The 18,343-nt window shown below is 43.4% G+C and overlaps 14 non-coding genes across 14 annotated transcripts; 10 read left to right on the forward strand and 4 right to left on the reverse strand.

Annotated features, from left to right (window-relative positions):
• The first annotated feature begins 1,781 nt into the window (after positions 1-1,781).
• Positions 1,782-1,855, forward strand: trnat-agu (transfer RNA threonine (anticodon AGU)). Its single transcript has one exon. It is a non-coding gene; the product is annotated as a tRNA-Thr (tRNA).
• A 253-nt stretch (positions 1,856-2,108) lies between these two features.
• trnat-agu (transfer RNA threonine (anticodon AGU)) lies at positions 2,109-2,182 on the forward strand. The gene has a single exon. It is a non-coding gene; the product is annotated as a tRNA-Thr (tRNA).
• Positions 2,183-2,547: 365 nt separating this feature from the next.
• On the reverse strand, positions 2,548-2,621 carry trnat-cgu (transfer RNA threonine (anticodon CGU)). The gene has a single exon. It is a non-coding gene; the product is annotated as a tRNA-Thr (tRNA).
• Positions 2,622-2,731: 110 nt separating this feature from the next.
• Positions 2,732-2,805, forward strand: trnat-ugu (transfer RNA threonine (anticodon UGU)). Its single transcript has one exon. It is a non-coding gene; the product is annotated as a tRNA-Thr (tRNA).
• A 1,986-nt stretch (positions 2,806-4,791) lies between these two features.
• trnat-agu (transfer RNA threonine (anticodon AGU)) lies at positions 4,792-4,865 on the forward strand. Its single transcript has one exon. It is a non-coding gene; the product is annotated as a tRNA-Thr (tRNA).
• A 365-nt stretch (positions 4,866-5,230) lies between these two features.
• On the reverse strand, positions 5,231-5,304 carry trnat-cgu (transfer RNA threonine (anticodon CGU)). The gene has a single exon. It is a non-coding gene; the product is annotated as a tRNA-Thr (tRNA).
• A 110-nt stretch (positions 5,305-5,414) lies between these two features.
• On the forward strand, positions 5,415-5,488 carry trnat-ugu (transfer RNA threonine (anticodon UGU)). Its single transcript has one exon. It is a non-coding gene; the product is annotated as a tRNA-Thr (tRNA).
• A 1,988-nt stretch (positions 5,489-7,476) lies between these two features.
• On the forward strand, positions 7,477-7,550 carry trnat-agu (transfer RNA threonine (anticodon AGU)). The gene has a single exon. It is a non-coding gene; the product is annotated as a tRNA-Thr (tRNA).
• A 365-nt stretch (positions 7,551-7,915) lies between these two features.
• Positions 7,916-7,989, reverse strand: trnat-cgu (transfer RNA threonine (anticodon CGU)). The gene has a single exon. It is a non-coding gene; the product is annotated as a tRNA-Thr (tRNA).
• A 110-nt stretch (positions 7,990-8,099) lies between these two features.
• Positions 8,100-8,173, forward strand: trnat-ugu (transfer RNA threonine (anticodon UGU)). Its single transcript has one exon. It is a non-coding gene; the product is annotated as a tRNA-Thr (tRNA).
• A 1,985-nt stretch (positions 8,174-10,158) lies between these two features.
• On the forward strand, positions 10,159-10,232 carry trnat-agu (transfer RNA threonine (anticodon AGU)). Its single transcript has one exon. It is a non-coding gene; the product is annotated as a tRNA-Thr (tRNA).
• Positions 10,233-10,597: 365 nt separating this feature from the next.
• Positions 10,598-10,671, reverse strand: trnat-cgu (transfer RNA threonine (anticodon CGU)). The gene has a single exon. It is a non-coding gene; the product is annotated as a tRNA-Thr (tRNA).
• A 110-nt stretch (positions 10,672-10,781) lies between these two features.
• Positions 10,782-10,855, forward strand: trnat-ugu (transfer RNA threonine (anticodon UGU)). Its single transcript has one exon. It is a non-coding gene; the product is annotated as a tRNA-Thr (tRNA).
• Positions 10,856-12,841: 1,986 nt separating this feature from the next.
• On the forward strand, positions 12,842-12,915 carry trnat-agu (transfer RNA threonine (anticodon AGU)). The gene has a single exon. It is a non-coding gene; the product is annotated as a tRNA-Thr (tRNA).
• Positions 12,916-18,343: the final 5,428 nt, after the last annotated feature.

The following is an 18,343-nucleotide window of genomic DNA, read 5'->3' on the forward strand; positions in this document are numbered from 1 at the left end:
ATAAATGGACCAGTATAGAAACTGGGTGAGGCAGGGTTATATTGAGCTTTCGTCCCAAAAGTACTGTCAAGATTCTGCAAATCATTCGAGTTACTGATAAGAGAAGGTAAGACTGTTAGGTGTTGTGTTAAAATAAATGCAGAAGAGTTCTCTATTAAAAACAGCATAAGGAGGTGTTCTACTTTCCTCTTATGTTATGGAAAAGTGTATAGGCAGCAGGAATTTGAGTCAGGTCTCGGTATTTCTTGATGATGTCACTCCTTTCTCAGCTACACTTGAGAACCATGAGGAATGATCGCTGAAGGTCCTCCATAGGATGAAAGAATTTACTTTAAAGCTGTCGCCAGAGAAATGTCAGTTCTTCAGGACATCTGTCCAATATCTCAGCCATGTTGTATCATCAGAAGGGCTCAAAACAGATCCAGCTGCCCTCACTACCTGGCCAAGACCAGATAACATCAAGTAGCTTAAGTCTTTCCTTGGGTTCACTGGATATTACAGGAGGTTTATAAAAGACTATTCCAAGCTTGCAATACCCCTTAATCACTTAAGTGCTGGTTGCCTCCCACTGAAGAGAAAATCCAGTCTGTCTGGCAGAAACCACAAGGTTTCTACCAGTGCGGATCTCAAAAAGCCTTTTTCACGAAAAATGGACCCCAACCGCTGAAGATACTTTTAAGACATTGATTCTCAAGCTCACAACAGCTCCTGTTCTTGGGTTTGCAGATCCAAAGAACATTATATTGTGCACACCGATGCAAGCGCCCATGTTCTCGGTGCAGCCCTATATCAAGAACAGGAGAGCAAGTTAAGAGTCATTGCCTGTGCCAGTAGGGGTCTCTCCAAGTCCGAGCAAAGGTACCCTGCACACAAGCTTGACTTCCTGTCTGTGAAGTGGGCTGTCACCCAGAACGTTTTCCGCTGTATCTATGGAGTAAAATGTACAGTGATGACAGACAATAATCCACTCACATACGTTTTAACATCTGCAAAGTTGGACGCAGTAGGGCATTGCTGGTTGGCCGTACTTTCCAGTTTTGATTTTGACATTGAGTATAGTGCTGGGAAGGACAACCAAGATGCAGATGGGCTGTTGAGACGTCCGTATCTGCATGCCTGTGATATATCTGATCAGAGTTCTAATGATGAGGAAAATGCCATTGAAGGCTTTACTGCACAGCTCTTGCGTCGCAACAAAGAGCCAGATTTTCCAACCGAGGCAGTAAAGGCAGTATGCAAGAGACATGAGTATTCCTCAACTCTTGAGGAGGAGGCAGCAGTACCATCGTCTGCACGAGTACAATGTTTGGCTATTGGAGCCTCTGCAATACCAGCAGATTTCTGTCAAACTGATGTAGCTGGGCCATGCCCCCTGCTGCAGATGTCTCTTTCCGATTGTCTACGTGAACAGAAATTAGATCTGGAGAGCTGAGAGAGTCTTGCAGAAAGCTACCAGTTAGCCATTGAGCACATTCAAAAGAGTGCTTTACGAAACAAACAAAGCTTTGACAGTAAAGTGCGGGAATCCACCCTTGCCAAGGGAAATAGAGTTGTTTTGAGGACTTGTTCAGACTCACCCTGTTGAATCAGTCTCAAAAGCTTCTCCTTCACCTTATGATGTTTCCACCGAGGTCATTGAAGAAGTGAGGAACAGGAAGTTACTTGTTGGACTATTTGACCATATCCTACATTGATAGTGCACAAAAGTTAAAAAAGTTGAACTCGTCTCCTTCTGCAGTACCAGGTAATACCAGGTATTACCGGATTGCCTGACAGCAGGAGGCGCTGTGGCTTAGCTGGTCAAAGTGCCTGTCTAGTAAACAGGAGATCCTGGGTTCAAATCCCAGCAGTGCCTTCCTGTTACTATTTGAAACCATCTTCTTCACAGTGTTCAGACTCACCCTGTTGAATCAGTCTCAAAAGCTTCTCCTTCACCTTATGATGTTTCCACTGAGGTCATTGACGAAGTGAGGAACAGGAAGTTACTTGTTGGACTATTTGACCATATCTTACATTTATAGTGCACAAAAGTAAAAAAAAAAGTTGAACTCGTCTCCTTCTGCAGTACCAGGTAATACCAGGTATTACCGGTTTGCCTGTCAGCAGGAGGCGCTGTGGCTCAGCTGGTCAAAGCGCCTGTCTAGTAAACAGGAGATCCTGGGTTCAAATCCCAGCAGTGCCTTCCTGTTACCATTTGAAACCATCTTCTTCACAGTGTTAATTGCATTCTTAATCTTGGAGTTGGGAAATCTTTCAAAGTCTTTGTATGTCCTCAGTTATCCACCTCACGGTACTCTTGAGAGCTTTAAAAACTTCTTTGCACCCGATCCGAGAAGCTTCTTCAGTTCTAGAACAAATGCTGGAGGGTCCCAGGCATTAAACCGCTAGTGGAGCTTCTGAGGGTTGTTCACCCAATATTGATGTCTTGGGCATGTCTAAATCTTCATTGTGTCCTCTTCTTGGAAACGAAGGAGAGAAAGCATAACGCCCAATGCTTCCCGCCATCAGCACTCATTAATGAAATGTAATGGCATTGGTAGGGAGGTAAGGCACTGCTGGGACTTGAACCCAGGATCTCCTGTTTACGAGACAGGTGCTTTGGCCAGCTAAGCCACAGCGCCTTGAGCTGTGTGCCTCTGGCTACTGTCCAACAGCTGGTGGGGAAAAATGTGACAAACCGATTCAAAACTGTGTCTGCAGAGGTTACTTGGTTTTTCCCTTCCCTGAAGGAGGCACTGTAGCTTAGCCGGTCAAAGCACCTGTCTTGTAAACAGGAGATCCTGGGTTCAAATCCCAGCAGTGCCTGTTGAGCTATTTCAAAATAAGAAATTCTGTGTAGGCAACTTTTCCTCAATGTCAAAATAAAAGGAAGTAATCTGTTGAATCTGAAGTTTGGAGGCACTAAAGATTTAGCAAAGGACACCCCAGCAGCTGTGCACCACATGCAGATGAAAAACATCAAAACTGAAAGTCTACTAAAACATGAAACTGCGCAACTGTGACAACAGACATAAATGGACCAGTATAGAAACTGGGTGAGGCAGGGTTATATTGAGCTTTCGTCCCAAAAGTACTGTCAAGATTCTGCAAATCATTCGAGTTACTGATAAGAGAAGGTAAGACTGTTAGGTGTTGTGTTAAAATAAATGCAGAAGAGTTCTCTATTAAAAACAGCATAAGGAGGTGTTCTACTTTCCTCTTATGTTATGGAAAAGTGTATAGGCAGCAGGAATTTGAGTCAGGTCTCGGTATTTCTTGATGATGTCACTCCTTTCTCAGCTACACTTGAGAACCATGAGGAATGATCGCTGAAGGTCCTCCATAGGATGAAAGAATTTACTTTAAAGCTGTCGCCAGAGAAATGTCAGTTCTTCAGGACATCTGTCCAATATCTCAGCCATGTTGTATCATCAGAAGGGCTCAAAACAGATCCAGCTGCCCTCACTACCTGGCCAAGACCAGATAACATCAAGTAGCTTAAGTCTTTCCTTGGGTTCACTGGATATTACAGGAGGTTTATAAAAGACTATTCCAAGCTTGCAATACCCCTTAATCACTTAAGTGCTGGTTGCCTCCCACTGAAGAGAAAATCCAGTCTGTCTGGCAGAAACCACAAGGTTTCTACCAGTGCGGATCTCAAAAAGCCTTTTTCACGAAAAATGGACCCCAACCGCTGAAGATACTTTTAAGACATTGATTCTCAAGCTCACAACAGCTCCTGTTCTTGGGTTTGCAGATCCAAAGAACATTATATTGTGCACACCGATGCAAGCGCCCATGTTCTCGGTGCAGCCCTATATCAAGAACAGGAGAGCAAGTTAAGAGTCATTGCCTGTGCCAGTAGGGGTCTCTCCAAGTCCGAGCAAAGGTACCCTGCACACAAGCTTGACTTCCTGTCTGTGAAGTGGGCTGTCACCCAGAACGTTTTCCGCTGTATCTATGGAGTAAAATGTACAGTGATGACAGACAATAATCCACTCACATACGTTTTAACATCTGCAAAGTTGGACGCAGTAGGGCATTGCTGGTTGGCCGTACTTTCCAGTTTTGATTTTGACATTGAGTATAGTGCTGGGAAGGACAACCAAGATGCAGATGGGCTGTTGAGACGTCCGTATCTGCATGCCTGTGATATATCTGATCAGAGTTCTAATGATGAGGAAAATGCCATTGAAGGCTTTACTGCACAGCTCTTGCGCCGCAACAAAGAGCCAGATTTTCCAACCGAGGCAGTAAAGGCAGTATGCAAGAGACATGAGTATTCCTCAACTCTTGAGGAGGAGGCAGCAGTACCATCGTCTGCACGAGTACAATGTTTGGCTATTGGAGCCTCTGCAATACCAGCAGATTTCTGTCAAACTGATGTAGCTGGGCCATGCCCCCTGCTGCAGATGTCTCTTTCCGATTGGCTACGTGAACAGAAATTAGATCTGGAGAGCTGAGAGAGTCTTGCAGAAAGCTACCAGTTAGCCATTGAGCACATTCAAAAGAGTGCTTTACGAAACAAACAAAGCTTTGACAGTAAAGTGCGGGAATCCACCCTTGCCAAGGGAAATAGAGTTGTTTTGAGGACTTGTTCAGACTCACCCTGTTGAATCAGTCTCAAAAGCTTCTCCTTCACCTTATGATGTTTCCACCGAGGTCATTGAAGAAGTGAGGAACAGGAAGTTACTTGTTGGACTATTTGACCATATCCTACATTGATAGTGCACAAAAGTTAAAAAAGTTGAACTCGTCTCCTTCTGCAGTACCAGGTAATACCAGGTATTACCGGTTTGCCTGTCAGCAGGAGGCGCTGTGGCTTAGCTGGTCAAAGTGCCTGTCTAGTAAACAGGAGATCCTGGGTTCAAATCCCAGCAGTGCCTTCCTGTTACCATTTGAAACCATCTTCTTCACAGTGTTAATTGCATTCTTAATCTTGGAGTTGGGAAATCTTTCAAAGTCTTTGTATGTCCTCAGTTATCCACCTCACGGTACTCTTGAGAGCTTTAAAAACTTCTTTGCACCCGATCCGAGAAGCTTCTTCAGTTCTAGAACAAATGCTGGAGGGTCCCAGGCATTAAACCGCTAGTGGAGCTTCTGAGGGTTGTTCACCCAATATTGATGTCTTGGGCATGTCTAAATCTTCATTGTGTCCTCTTCTTGGAAACGAAGGAAAGAAAGCATAACGCCCAATGCTTCCCGCCATCAGCACTCATTAATGAAATGTAATGGCATTGGTAGGGAGGTAAGGCACTGCTGGGATTTGAACCCAGGATCTCCTGTTCACGAGACAGGCGCTTTGGCCAGCTAAGCCACAGCGCCTTGAGCTGTGTGCCTCTGGCTACTGTCCAACAGCTGGTGGGGAAAAATGTGACAAACCGATTCAAAACTGTGTCTGCAGAGGTTACTTGGTTTTTCCCTTCCCTGAAGGAGGCACTGTAGCTTAGCCGGTCAAAGCACCTGTCTTGTAAACAGGAGATCCTGGGTTCAAATCCCAGCAGTCCCTGTTGAGCTATTTCAAAATAAGAAATTCTGTGTAGGCAACTTTTCCTCAATGTCAAAATAAAAGGAAGTAATCTGTTGAATCTGAAGTTTGGAGGCACTAAAGATTTAGCAAAGGACACCCCAGCAGCTGTGCACCACATGCAGATGAAAAACATCAAAACTGAAAGTCTACTAAAACATGAAACTGCGCAACTGTGACAACAGACATAAATGGACCAGTATAGAAACTGGGTGAGGCAGGGTTATATTGAGCTTTCGTCCCAAAAGTACTGTCAAGATTCTGCAAATCATTCGAGTTACTGATAAGAGAAGGTAAGACTGTTAGGTGTTGTGTTAAAATAAATGCCGAAGAGTTCTCTATTAAAAACAGCATAAGGAGGTGTTCTACTTTCCTCTTATGTTATGGAAAAGTGTATAGGCAGCAGGAATTTGAGTCAGGTCTCGGTATTTCTTGATGATGTCACTCCTTTCTCAGCTACACTTGAGAACCATGAGGAATGATCGCTGAAGGTCCTCCATAGGATGAAAGAATTTACTTTAAAGCTGTCGCCAGAGAAATGTCAGTTCTTCAGGACATCTGTCCAATATCTCAGCCATGTTGTATCATCAGAAGGGCTCAAAACAGATCCAGCTGCCCTCACTACCTGGCCAAGACCAGATAACATCAAGTAGCTTAAGTCTTTCCTTGGGTTCACTGGATATTACAGGAGGTTTATAAAAGACTATTCCAAGCTTGCAATACCCCTTAATCACTTAAGTGCTGGTTGCCTCCCACTGAAGAGAAAATCCAGTCTGTCTGGCAGAAACCACAAGGTTTCTACCAGTGCGGATCTCAAAAAGCCTTTTTCACGAAAAATGGACCCCAACCGCTGAAGATACTTTTAAGACATTGATTCTCAAGCTCACAACAGCTCCTGTTCTTGGGTTTGCAGATCCAAAGAACATTATATTGTGCACACCGATGCAAGCGCCCATGTTCTCGGTGCAGCCCTATATCAAGAACAGGAGAGCAAGTTAAGAGTCATTGCCTGTGCCAGTAGGGGTCTCTCCAAGTCCGAGCAAAGGTACCCTGCACACAAGCTTGACTTCCTGTCTGTGAAGTGGGCTGTCACCCAGAACGTTTTCCGCTGTATCTATGGAGTAAAATGTACAGTGATGACAGACAATAATCCACTCACATACGTTTTAACATCTGCAAAGTTGGACGCAGTAGGGCATTGCTGGTTGGCCGTACTTTCCAGTTTTGATTTTGACATTGAGTATAGTGCTGGGAAGGACAACCAAGATGCAGATGGGCTGTTGAGACGTCCGTATCTGCATGCCTGTGATATATCTGATCAGAGTTCTAATGATGAGGAAAATGCCATTGAAGGCTTTACTGCACAGCTCTTGCGCCGCAACAAAGAGCCAGATTTTCCAACCGAGGCAGTAAAGGCAGTATGCAAGAGACATGAGTATTCCTCAACTCTTGAGGAGGAGGCAGCAGTACCATCGTCTGCACGAGTACAATGTTTGGCTATTGGAGCCTCTGCAATACCAGCAGATTTCTGTCAAACTGATGTAGCTGGGCCATGCCCCCTGCTGCAGATGTCTCTTTCCGATTGGCTACGTGAACAGAAATTAGATCTGGAGAGCTGAGAGAGTCTTGCAGAAAGCTACCAGTTAGCCATTGAGCACATTCAAAAGAGTGCTTTACGAAACAAACAAAGCTTTGACAGTAAAGTGCGGGAATCCACCCTTGCCAAGGGAAATAGAGTTGTTTTGAGGACTTGTTCAGACTCACCCTGTTGAATCAGTCTCAAAAGCTTCTCCTTCACCTTATGATGTTTCCACCGAGGTCATTGAAGAAGTGAGGAACAGGAAGTTACTTGTTGGACTATTTGACCATATCTTACATTTATAGTGCACAAAAGTAAAAAAAAAGTTGAACTCGTCTCCTTCTGCAGTACCAGGTAATACCAGGTATTACCGGTTTGCCTGTCAGCAGGAGGCGCTGTGGCTCAGCTGGTCAAAGCGCCTGTCTAGTAAACAGGAGATCCTGGGTTCAAATCCCAGCAGTGCCTTCCTGGTACCATTTGAAACCATCTTCTTCACAGTGTTAATTGCATTCTTAATCTTGGAGTTGGGAAATCTTTCAAAGTCTTTGTATGTGCTCAGTTATCCACCTCACGGTACTCTTGAGAGATTTAAAAACTTCTTTGCACCCGATCCGAGAAGCTTCTTCAGTTCTAGAACAAATGCTGGAGGGTCCCAGGCATTAAACCGCTAGTGGAGCTTCTGAGGGTTGTTCACCCAATATTGATGTCTTGGGCATGTCTAAATCTTCATTGTGTCCTCTTCTTGGAAACGAAGGAGAGAAAGCATAACGCCCAATGCTTCCCGCCATCAGCACTCATTAATGAAATGTAATGGCATTGGTAGGGAGGTAAGGCACTGCTGGGATTTGAACCCAGGATCTCCTGTGTACGAGACAGGTGCTTTGGCCAGCTAAGCCACAGCGCCTTGAGCTGTGTGCCTCTGGCTACTGTCCAACAGCTGGTGGGGAAAAATGTGACAAACCGATTCAAAACTGTGTCTGCAGAGGTTACTTGGTTTTTCACTTCCCTGAAGGAGGCACTGTAGCTTAGCCGGTCAAAGCACCTGTCTTGTAAACAGGAGATCCTGGGTTCAAATCCCAGCAGTCCCTGTTGAGCTATTTCAAAATAAGAAATTCTGTGTAGGCAACTTTTCCTCAATGTCAAAATAAAAGGAAGTAATCTGTTGAATCTGAAGTTTGGAGGCACTAAAGATTTAGCAAAGGACACCCCAGCAGCTGTGCACCACATGCAGATGAAAAACATCAAAACTGAAAGTCTACTAAAACATGAAACTGCGCAACTGTGACAACAGACATAAATGGACCAGTATAGAAACTGGGTGAGGCAGGGTTATATTGAGCTTTCGTCCCAAAAGTACTGTCAAGATTCTGCAAATCATTCGAGTTACTGATAAGAGAAGGTAAGACTGTTAGGTGTTGTGTTAAAATAAATGCCGAAGAGTTCTCTATTAAAAACAGCATAAGGAGGTGTTCTACTTTCCTCTTATGTTATGGAAAAGTGTATAGGCAGCAGGAATTTGAGTCAGGTCTCGGTATTTCTTGATGATGTCACTCCTTTCTCAGCTACACTTGAGAACCATGAGGAATGATCGCTGAAGGTCCTCCATAGGATGAAAGAATTTACTTTAAAGCTGTCGCCAGAGAAATGTCAGTTCTTCAGGACATCTGTCCAATATCTCAGCCATGTTGTATCATCAGAAGGGCTCAAAACAGATCCAGCTGCCCTCACTACCTGGCCAAGACCAGATAACATCAAGTAGCTTAAGTCTTTCCTTGGGTTCACTGGATATTACAGGAGGTTTATAAAAGACTATTCCAAGCTTGCAATACCCCTTAATCACTTAAGTGCTGGTTGCCTCCCACTGAAGAGAAAATCCAGTCTGTCTGGCAGAAACCACAAGGTTTCTACCAGTGCGGATCTCAAAAAGCCTTTTTCACGAAAAATGGACCCCAACCGCTGAAGATACTTTTAAGACATTGATTCTCAAGCTCACAACAGCTCCTGTTCTTGGGTTTGCAGATCCAAAGAACATTATATTGTGCACACCGATGCAAGCGCCCATGTTCTCGGTGCAGCCCTATATCAAGAACAGGAGAGCAAGTTAAGAGTCATTGCCTGTGCCAGTAGGGGTCTCTCCAAGTCCGAGCAAAGGTACCCTGCACACAAGCTTGACTTCCTGTCTGTGAAGTGGGCTGTCACCCAGAACGTTTTCCGCTGTATCTATGGAGTAAAATGTACAGTGATGACAGACAATAATCCACTCACATACGTTTTAACATCTGCAAAGTTGGACGCAGTAGGGCATTGCTGGTTGGCCGTACTTTCCAGTTTTGATTTTGACATTGAGTATAGTGCTGGGAAGGACAACCAAGATGCAGATGGGCTGTTGAGACGTCCGTATCTGCATGCCTGTGATATATCTGATCAGAGTTCTAATGATGAGGAAAATGCCATTGAAGGCTTTACTGCACAGCTCTTGCGCCGCAACAAAGAGCCAGATTTTCCAACCGAGGCAGTAAAGGCAGTATGCAAGAGACATGAGTATTCCTCAACTCTTGAGGAGGAGGCAGCAGTACCATCGTCTGCACGAGTACAATGTTTGGCTATTGGAGCCTCTGCAATACCAGCAGATTTCTGTCAAACTGATGTAGCTGGGCCATGCCCCCTGCTGCAGATGTCTCTTTCCGATTGTCTACGTGAACAGAAATTAGATCTGGAGAGCTGAGAGAGTCTTGCAGAAAGCTACCAGTTAGCCATTGAGCACATTCAAAAGAGTGCTTTACGAAACAAACAAAGCTTTGACAGTAAAGTGCGGGAATCCACCCTTGCCAAGGGAAATAGAGTTGTTTTGAGGACTTGTTCAGACTCACCCTGTTGAATCAGTCTCAAAAGCTTCTCCTTCACCTTATGATGTTTCCACCGAGGTCATTGAAGAAGTGAGGAACAGGAAGTTACTTGTTGGACTATTTGACCATATCCTACATTGATAGTGCACAAAAGTTAAAAAAGTGAACTCGTCTCCTTCTGCAGTACCAGGTAATACCAGGTATTACCGGATTGCCTGACAGCAGGAGGCGCTGTGGCTTAGCTGGTCAAAGTGCCTGTCTAGTAAACAGGAGATCCTGGGTTCAAATCCCAGCAGTGCCTTCCTGTTACCATTTGAAACCATCTTCTTCACAGTGTTAATTGCATTCTTAATCTTGGAGTTGGGAAATCTTTCAAAGTCTTTGTATGTCCTCAGTTATCCACCTCACGGTACTCTTGAGAGCTTTAAAAACTTCTTTGCACCCGATCCGAGAAGCTTCTTCAGTTCTAGAACAAATGCTGGAGGGTCCCAGGCATTAAACCGCTAGTGGAGCTTCTGAGGGTTGTTCACCCAATATTGATGTCTTGGGCATGTCTAAATCTTCATTGTGTCCTCTTCTTGGAAACGAAGGAGAGAAAGCATAACACCCAATGCTTCCCGCCATCAGCACTCATTAATGAAATGTAATGGCATTGGTAGGGAGGTAAGGCACTGCTGGGACTTGAACCCAGGATCTCCTGTTTACGAGACAGGCGCTTTGGCCAGCTAAGCCACAGCGCCTTGAGCTGTGTACCTCTGGCTACTGTCCAACAGCTGGTGGGGAAAAATGTGACAAACCGATTCAAAACTGTGTCTGCAGAGGTTACTTGGTTTTTCCCTTCCCTGAAGGAGGCACTGTAGCTTAGCCGGTCAAAGCGCCTGTCTTGTAAACAGGAGATCCTGGGTTCAAATCCCAGCAGTGCCTGTTGAGCTATTTCAAAATAAGAAATTCTGTGTAGGCAACTTTTCCTCAATGTCAAAATAAAAGGAAGTAATCTGTTGAATCTGAAGTTTGGAGGCACTAAAGATTTAGCAAAGGACACCCCAGCAGCTGTGCACCACATGCAGATGAAAAACATCAAAACTGAAAGTCTACTAAAACATGAAACTGCGCAACTGTGACAACAGACATAAATGGACCAGTATAGAAACTGGGTGAGGCAGGGTTATATTGAGCTTTCGTCCCAAAAGTACTGTCAAGATTCTGCAAATCATTCGAGTTACTGATAAGAGAAGGTAAGACTGTTAGGTGTTGTGTTAAAATAAATGCCGAAGAGTTCTCTATTAAAAACAGCATAAGGAGGTGTTCTACTTTCCTCTTATGTTATGGAAAAGTGTATAGGCAGCAGGAATTTGAGTCAGGTCTCGGTATTTCTTGATGATGTCACTCCTTTCTCAGCTACACTTGAGAACCATGAGGAATGATCGCTGAAGGTCCTCCATAGGATGAAAGAATTTACTTTAAAGCTGTCGCCAGAGAAATGTCAGTTCTTCAGGACATCTGTCCAATATCTCAGCCATGTTGTATCATCAGAAGGGCTCAAAACAGATCCAGCTGCCCTCACTACCTGGCCAAGACCAGATAACATCAAGTAGCTTAAGTCTTTCCTTGGGTTCACTGGATATTACAGGAGGTTTATAAAAGACTATTCCAAGCTTGCAATACCCCTTAATCACTTAAGTGCTGGTTGCCTCCCACTGAAGAGAAAATCCAGTCTGTCTGGCAGAAACCACAAGGTTTCTACCAGTGCGGATCTCAAAAAGCCTTTTTCACGAAAAATGGACCCCAACCGCTGAAGATACTTTTAAGACATTGATTCTCAAGCTCACAACAGCTCCTGTTCTTGGGTTTGCAGATCCAAAGAACATTATATTGTGCACACCGATGCAAGCGCCCATGTTCTCGGTGCAGCCCTATATCAAGAACAGGAGAGCAAGTTAAGAGTCATTGCCTGTGCCAGTAGGGGTCTCTCCAAGTCCGAGCAAAGGTACCCTGCACACAAGCTTGACTTCCTGTCTGTGAAGTGGGCTGTCACCCAGAACGTTTTCCGCTGTATCTATGGAGTAAAATGTACAGTGATGACAGACAATAATCCACTCACATACGTTTTAACATCTGCAAAGTTGGACGCAGTAGGGCATTGCTGGTTGGCCGTACTTTCCAGTTTTGATTTTGACATTGAGTATAGTGCTGGGAAGGACAACCAAGATGCAGATGGGCTGTTGAGACGTCCGTATCTGCATGCCTGTGATATATCTGATCAGAGTTCTAATGATGAGGAAAATGCCATTGAAGGCTTTACTGCACAGCTCTTGCGCCGCAACAAAGAGCCAGATTTTCCAACCGAGGCAGTAAAGGCAGTATGCAAGAGACATGAGTATTTCTCAACTCTTGAGGAGGAGGCAGCAGTACCATCGTCTGCACGAGTACAATGTTTGGCTATTGGAGCCTCTGCAATACCAGCAGATTTCTGTCAAACTGATGTAGCTGGGCCATGCCCCCTGCTGCAGATGTCTCTTTCCGATTGGCTACGTGAACAGAAATTAGATCTGGAGAGCTGAGAGAGTCTTGCAGAAAGCTACCAGTTAGCCATTGAGCACATTCAAAAGAGTGCTTTACGAAACAAACAAAGCTTTGACAGTAAAGTGCGGGAATCCACCCTTGCCAAGGGAAATAGAGTTGTTTTGAGGACTTGTTCAGACTCACCCTGTTGAATCAGTCTCAAAAGCTTCTCCTTCACCTTATGATGTTTCCACCGAGGTCATTGAAGAAGTGAGGAACAGGAAGTTACTTGTTGGACTATTTGACCATATCCTACATTGATAGTGCACAAAAGTTAAAAAAGTTGAACTCGTCTCCTTCTGCAGTACCAGGTAATACCAGGTATTACCGGATCGCCTGACAGCAGGAGGCGCTGTGGCTTAGCTGGTCAAAGTGCCTGTCTAGTAAACAGGAGATCCTGGGTTCAAATCCCAGCAGTGCCTTCCTGTTACCATTTGAAACCATCTTCTTCACAGTGTTAATTGCATTCTTAATCTTGGAGTTGGGAAATCTTTCAAAGTCTTTGTATGTCCTCAGTTATCCACCTCACGGTACTCTTGAGAGCTTTAAAAACTTCTTTGCACCCGATCCGAGAAGCTTCTTCAGTTCTAGAACAAATGCTGGAGGGTCCCAGGCATTAAACCGCTAGTGGAGCTTCTGAGGGTTGTTCACCCAATATTGATGTCTTGGTCATGTCTAAATCTTCATTATATCCAAATCTGGGATTTGATTCAAGGATCTCCTGTTTGTAAATTAAGTCAAAGTGCCTCCTGCTGGATGGGTGTGTCTACACAGCAAAGGACACCCTAGTAGCTCTACTCAATACATATAAAAAATATCATGAAAAAAATAATGGCAAAAACAAGAATATTAAATCAGAATGTCAAAGATGAGCTGTGGTACATGTGTCAAAGTAAAGCTCAACCCAGTAACAGATGGGAATAATGAAGTGAACTGAGGGACTGGAACCATTTCACTACATCTAAAGACTCGGGCTGAGCATTTAGGATCTGACTTAGTCTGAGCGACCCTGTGTTCACACAGTGGAGACTCACCAATCACAAAAGGTTTCCTCTTCCTGCATGCTCTGCTTATTCATGTTTCCTGGTTCCTACTTCTCTGTGACTAAGAAGACCATCATCTCCTATATCATAGGTGTGAAACTCTGGCCCGCGGGCCAAATTTGGCCCGCAGCCTAATTACATTTGGCCCGCGAAGTCATACAAAATTACTATTAGAGCTGGCCTGCCAGTATTATACAGTGAATGTACTGCTAATACTACAATTCCCAGAATGCTCTATTGGTGTTTTGGCACGTCAGTCATGACAGGACCCATTAGCACCCTCTCCTCTGTTGACCATAGTCATAGCAACCATGCAAATACTGCCATGCTACCTATCCCAAAATGGCAAAAAGAAAGGCAGAAAACAGGAGCTTTCTGGACAGGTGGGAGAATATGATGAAAATTTGATAAATGATAAAATGATAAAATTTAATTCAGAAGGCTGCAAATATATTTTTTTATTTAAGAAATGAATTCCACTGATGTGTTATTTAATTGGAATTTTGATTTTGCATGTGTGCAATATTAAGTTATATATACGTTTATATAAATTATATATATTGTTTAGTATTAAGCTTTGCTTGTTCCATATTCAGTTTTTCAGCAAAACTTGTTTGAGTCCATAAGAAAAGATTCCTTGTTATATTTGGAGGAAGATTTTTTTTCAATGAATATTAATGCTAGCCCGCAACTTTGATCCAGTTTTGTCAGTCTTCTCTGCTCAGAGTTCATTTTCAGCAGGTTAAAGTGTGTGAACGTGACGACACCAGAAGTCTGAGCAGCTGCTGAGCAGAAACAGCTCTGAGAGTGTGAACCTCTCTGCATCACTAATGGGTGTGTGAGTATTGTTGCATTGTTGTGTAAAATTAGCAACTGAATAAAGGTTACGTACAGACGCTCCGTTCCCAGGAATGTTTTCACACGCTCTGTGTGTGTGTGTGTGTGTGTGTGTGTGTGTGTGTCTCACTGTGGGAAATAGCTCTAAACTGTTGGCTCAGATTTGGTTTTCTTATATATCTGGATACATTTAGGACATAAACAGAGTTCTTAATTATCATAATGTATCAATAATATAACAGGTGTTTGAGTTGATCTTTTATCGACTACAGCAAAATAAAACAAAATATTCCCAATCGAGTCAAGAATTTAAAAAAGGGAAAAATATGTTAAATCAGATGTTGATGGAGATCCTCATGAACATCTGTCCTTCTCAGGTGTGAGCAGCTGTGACCCTGCAGGTAATGTCACTCTGTCAGCTACAATAACTATATATAGCTTTCCTCCACATCCCAGTATCTCCCCGCAGCTGCGGAGTGCGATGGCAAGTAAGTAAGTAAAATTTTATTTATATAGCACCTTTCAAGATAAAAATCACAAAGTGCTTCACAGAAGCAGAAACGGACATACAACCTCTAAAAAACAAAATCAACCAAAAGCAAGTTTAAACAGATGGCCTGTAAATGGTAAATGGCCTGCATTTGTATAGCGCTTTACTAGATACGTTTTTAACTGCTTTTTAAAAGACATGACTGAGTCCACAGATCTCAAACTCAAAGGGAGTGAGTTCCAGAGTCTGGGAGCCGCTGACGCTCTGTCACCTTTTGTTTTTAACCTAGTATGCTGGACAACCAGCAAGCCCTGGTCACAAGACCTCAGGGACCTGCTGGGGCGATAAGGAAGAAGATCACTGATTTAAGTTGGAGCTACACCGTGCAGGGTAAGTAAAATTTATTTATATAGCACTTTTTAAGACAAAAATGCTGTTACAAAGTGCTTCACATAAAGACATGTCAAACGAACAATATTAGAGGAAATATAAAAGCATATCAAACAAGCAATAGTACAATATAAATATAAAATAAGACAACATATTACCCAAATGCCTGTCTAAACAGATGAGTTTTAAGCTGTTTTTTAAAAGAGGCCACCGTGTCGATGGTGCGTAGTGAGGAGGGTAAACCGTTCCACAGTATTGGAGCCAGGGTTTGAAAAGCGTGATCCCTCTTTGTTTTCAGACGAGTCCGTGGAATAGATAGACGACCACTATCAGTGGATCTAAGAGTTCGCTTTGGAGAATAGGGTTTGAGAAGCTCCGAGATATAGATGGGGGCCTCACCTTGTAGAGACATAAACGTAAAGGTGAGGATTTTAAACTTATATCTATACCCAATCGGAAGCCAATGCAAGGATTTTAGTATAGGAGTGATATGGGAAAATTTATTGCTGTGGGTTAAAAGCCTTGCTGCAGCATTTTGAACCGCTTGGAGCCGATTTAGTGAGGGCCCTATAAGTCATGATTATAATCTTAAAATGGACCCTGAACTTGACAGGGAGCCAATGCAGCTGAATCAGCAGGGGCGTGACATGGGAGTATTTGTGATGCTTTGTCAGAAGCCTAGCAGCAGCATTCTGAACACCCTGCAGTCGTTCCAGGGAGGCATTACTTAAGCAAGTAAACAAGGAATTACAGGGAGTGCAGAATTATTAGGCAAGTTGTATTTTTGAGGAATAATTTTATTATTGAACAACAACCATGTTCTCAATGAACCCAAAAAACTCATTAATATCAAAGCTGAATGTTTTTGGAAGTAGTTTTTAGTTTGTTTTTAGTTTTAGCTATTTTAGGGGGATATCTGTGTGTGCAGGTGACTATTACTGTGCATAATTATTAGGCAACTTAACAAAAAACAAATATACCCATTTCAATTATTTATTTTTACCAGTGAAACCAATATAACATCTCCACATTCACAAATATACATTTCTGACATTCAAAAACAAAACAAAACAAATCAGCGACCAATATAGCCACCTTTCTTTGCAAGGACACTCAAAAGCCTGCCATCCATGGATTCTGTCAGTGTTTTGATCTGTTCACCATCAACATTGCGTGCAGCAGCAACCACAGCCTCCCAGACACTGTTCAGAGAGGTGTACTGTTTTCCCTCCTTGTAAATCTCACATTTGATGATGGACCACAGGTTCTCAATGGGGTTCAGATCAGGTGAACAAGGAGGCCATGTCATTAGTTTTTCTTCTTTTATACCCTTTCTTGCCAGCCACGCTGTGGAGTACTTGGACGCGTGTGATGGAGCATTGTCCTGCATGAAAATCATGTTTTTCTTGAAGGATGCAGACTTCTTCCTGTACCACTGCTTGAAGAAGGTGTCTTCCAGAAACTGGCAGTAGGACTGGGAGTTGAGCTTGACTCCATCCTCAACCCGAAAAGGCCCCACAAGCTCATCTTTGATGATACCAGCCCAAACCAGTACTCCACCTCCACCTTGCTGGCGTCTGAGTCGGACTGGAGCTCTCTGCCCTTTACCAATCCAGCCACGGGCCCATCCATCTGGCCCATCAAGACTCACTCTCATTTCATCAGTCCATAAAACCTTAGAAAAATCCGTCTTGAGATATTTCTTGGCCCAGTCTTGACGTTTCAGCTTGTGTGTCTTGTTCAGTGGTGGTCGTCTTTCAGCCTTTCTTACCTTGGCCATGTCTCTGAGTATTGCACACCTTGTGCTTTTGGGCACTCCAGTGATGCTGCAGCTCTGAAATATGGCCAAACTGGTGGCAAGTGGCATCTTGGCAGCTGCACGCTTGACTTTTCTCAGTTCATGGGCAGTTACTTGGCGCCTTGGTTTTTCCACACGCTTCTTGCGACCCTGTTGACTATTTTGAATGAAACGCTTGATTGTTCGATGATCACGCTTCAGAAGCTTTGCAATTTTGAGACTGCTGCATCCCTCTGCAAGATATCTCACTATTTTTGACTTTTCTGAGCCTGTCAAGTCCTTCTTTTGACCCATTTTGCCAAAGGAAAGGACGTTGCCTAATAATTATGCACACCTGATATAGGGTGTTGATGTCATTAGACCACACCCCTTCTCATTACAGAGATGCACATCATCTAATATGCTTAATTGGTAGTAGGCTTTCGAGCCTATACAGCTTGGAGTAAGACAACATGCATGAAGAGGAGGATGTGGACAAAATACTCATTTGCCTAATAATTCTGCACTCACTGTACAATAGTCTAAGCGAGATGAAACAAAAGCATGAATAATCATTTCCAATTCGGCGCATGACATAATGGGACTCAGCTTAGCAATATTTCTTAAATGGTAAAAACGAGCGAACCAAAGATGTAACGTGTGTGTCCAGCGTCAGAGCTGGGTCAAATGTAAAACCAAGGATCCTAATAGAGGGTTTAATATAAGAAGCAAGAGGGCCTAGATTTTTAACCACGAGTGGAGCAAATTTCTCAGGAGCAAAGACAATGACTTCCGTTTTATCAGCATTTAGTTGAAGATAATTATCAGCCAGCCAATCCCTAACAGAATCTAAGCAGGACTGCAAGATCTGAAGCTTAGAAACATCAGGTGGCCTAAAAGAGATATATAGCTGAATATTATCTGCGTAACAATAATACAAAATATCTGTAAAAGAGGTAAGAAGTTGCAGAAGAGGGAGTACGCACAACAGAAACAGTAACAGTCCCAAGACAGAGCCCTGTGGCACCCCATAGGTGAGAGAGGTGACGAAGGATCTGAACTTAGAGGAAGACACAGAGAAAGACACATGCTGTGTGAAATGAAAAGAGTCCATGATACTAAGAAAACCTCTGGCAAAGAGGTCAGAGTCATCATCAATGTGTATGTAAAAATCCCCAATTATTAACAATCTGCACAGCTTCAAGATGGAAGATAAAAAGTCACTGAACTCCTTTAAAAATGGACTGTTGGGTCCAGGAGGACGATACACTACAGCACAGTAACACAGATCTTTGATTCCAATTTTAACCAGC

The sequence above is a fragment of the Aulonocara sp. 'chitande type north' Nkhata Bay genome, linkage group LG13, assembly GCF_057382095.1.
Source record: "Aulonocara sp. 'chitande type north' Nkhata Bay isolate Kocher_YH1m ecotype deep benthic linkage group LG13, A_spYH_male_GT1.1, whole genome shotgun sequence".
NCBI lineage: Eukaryota > Metazoa > Chordata > Actinopteri > Cichliformes > Cichlidae > Aulonocara > Aulonocara sp. 'chitande type north' Nkhata Bay.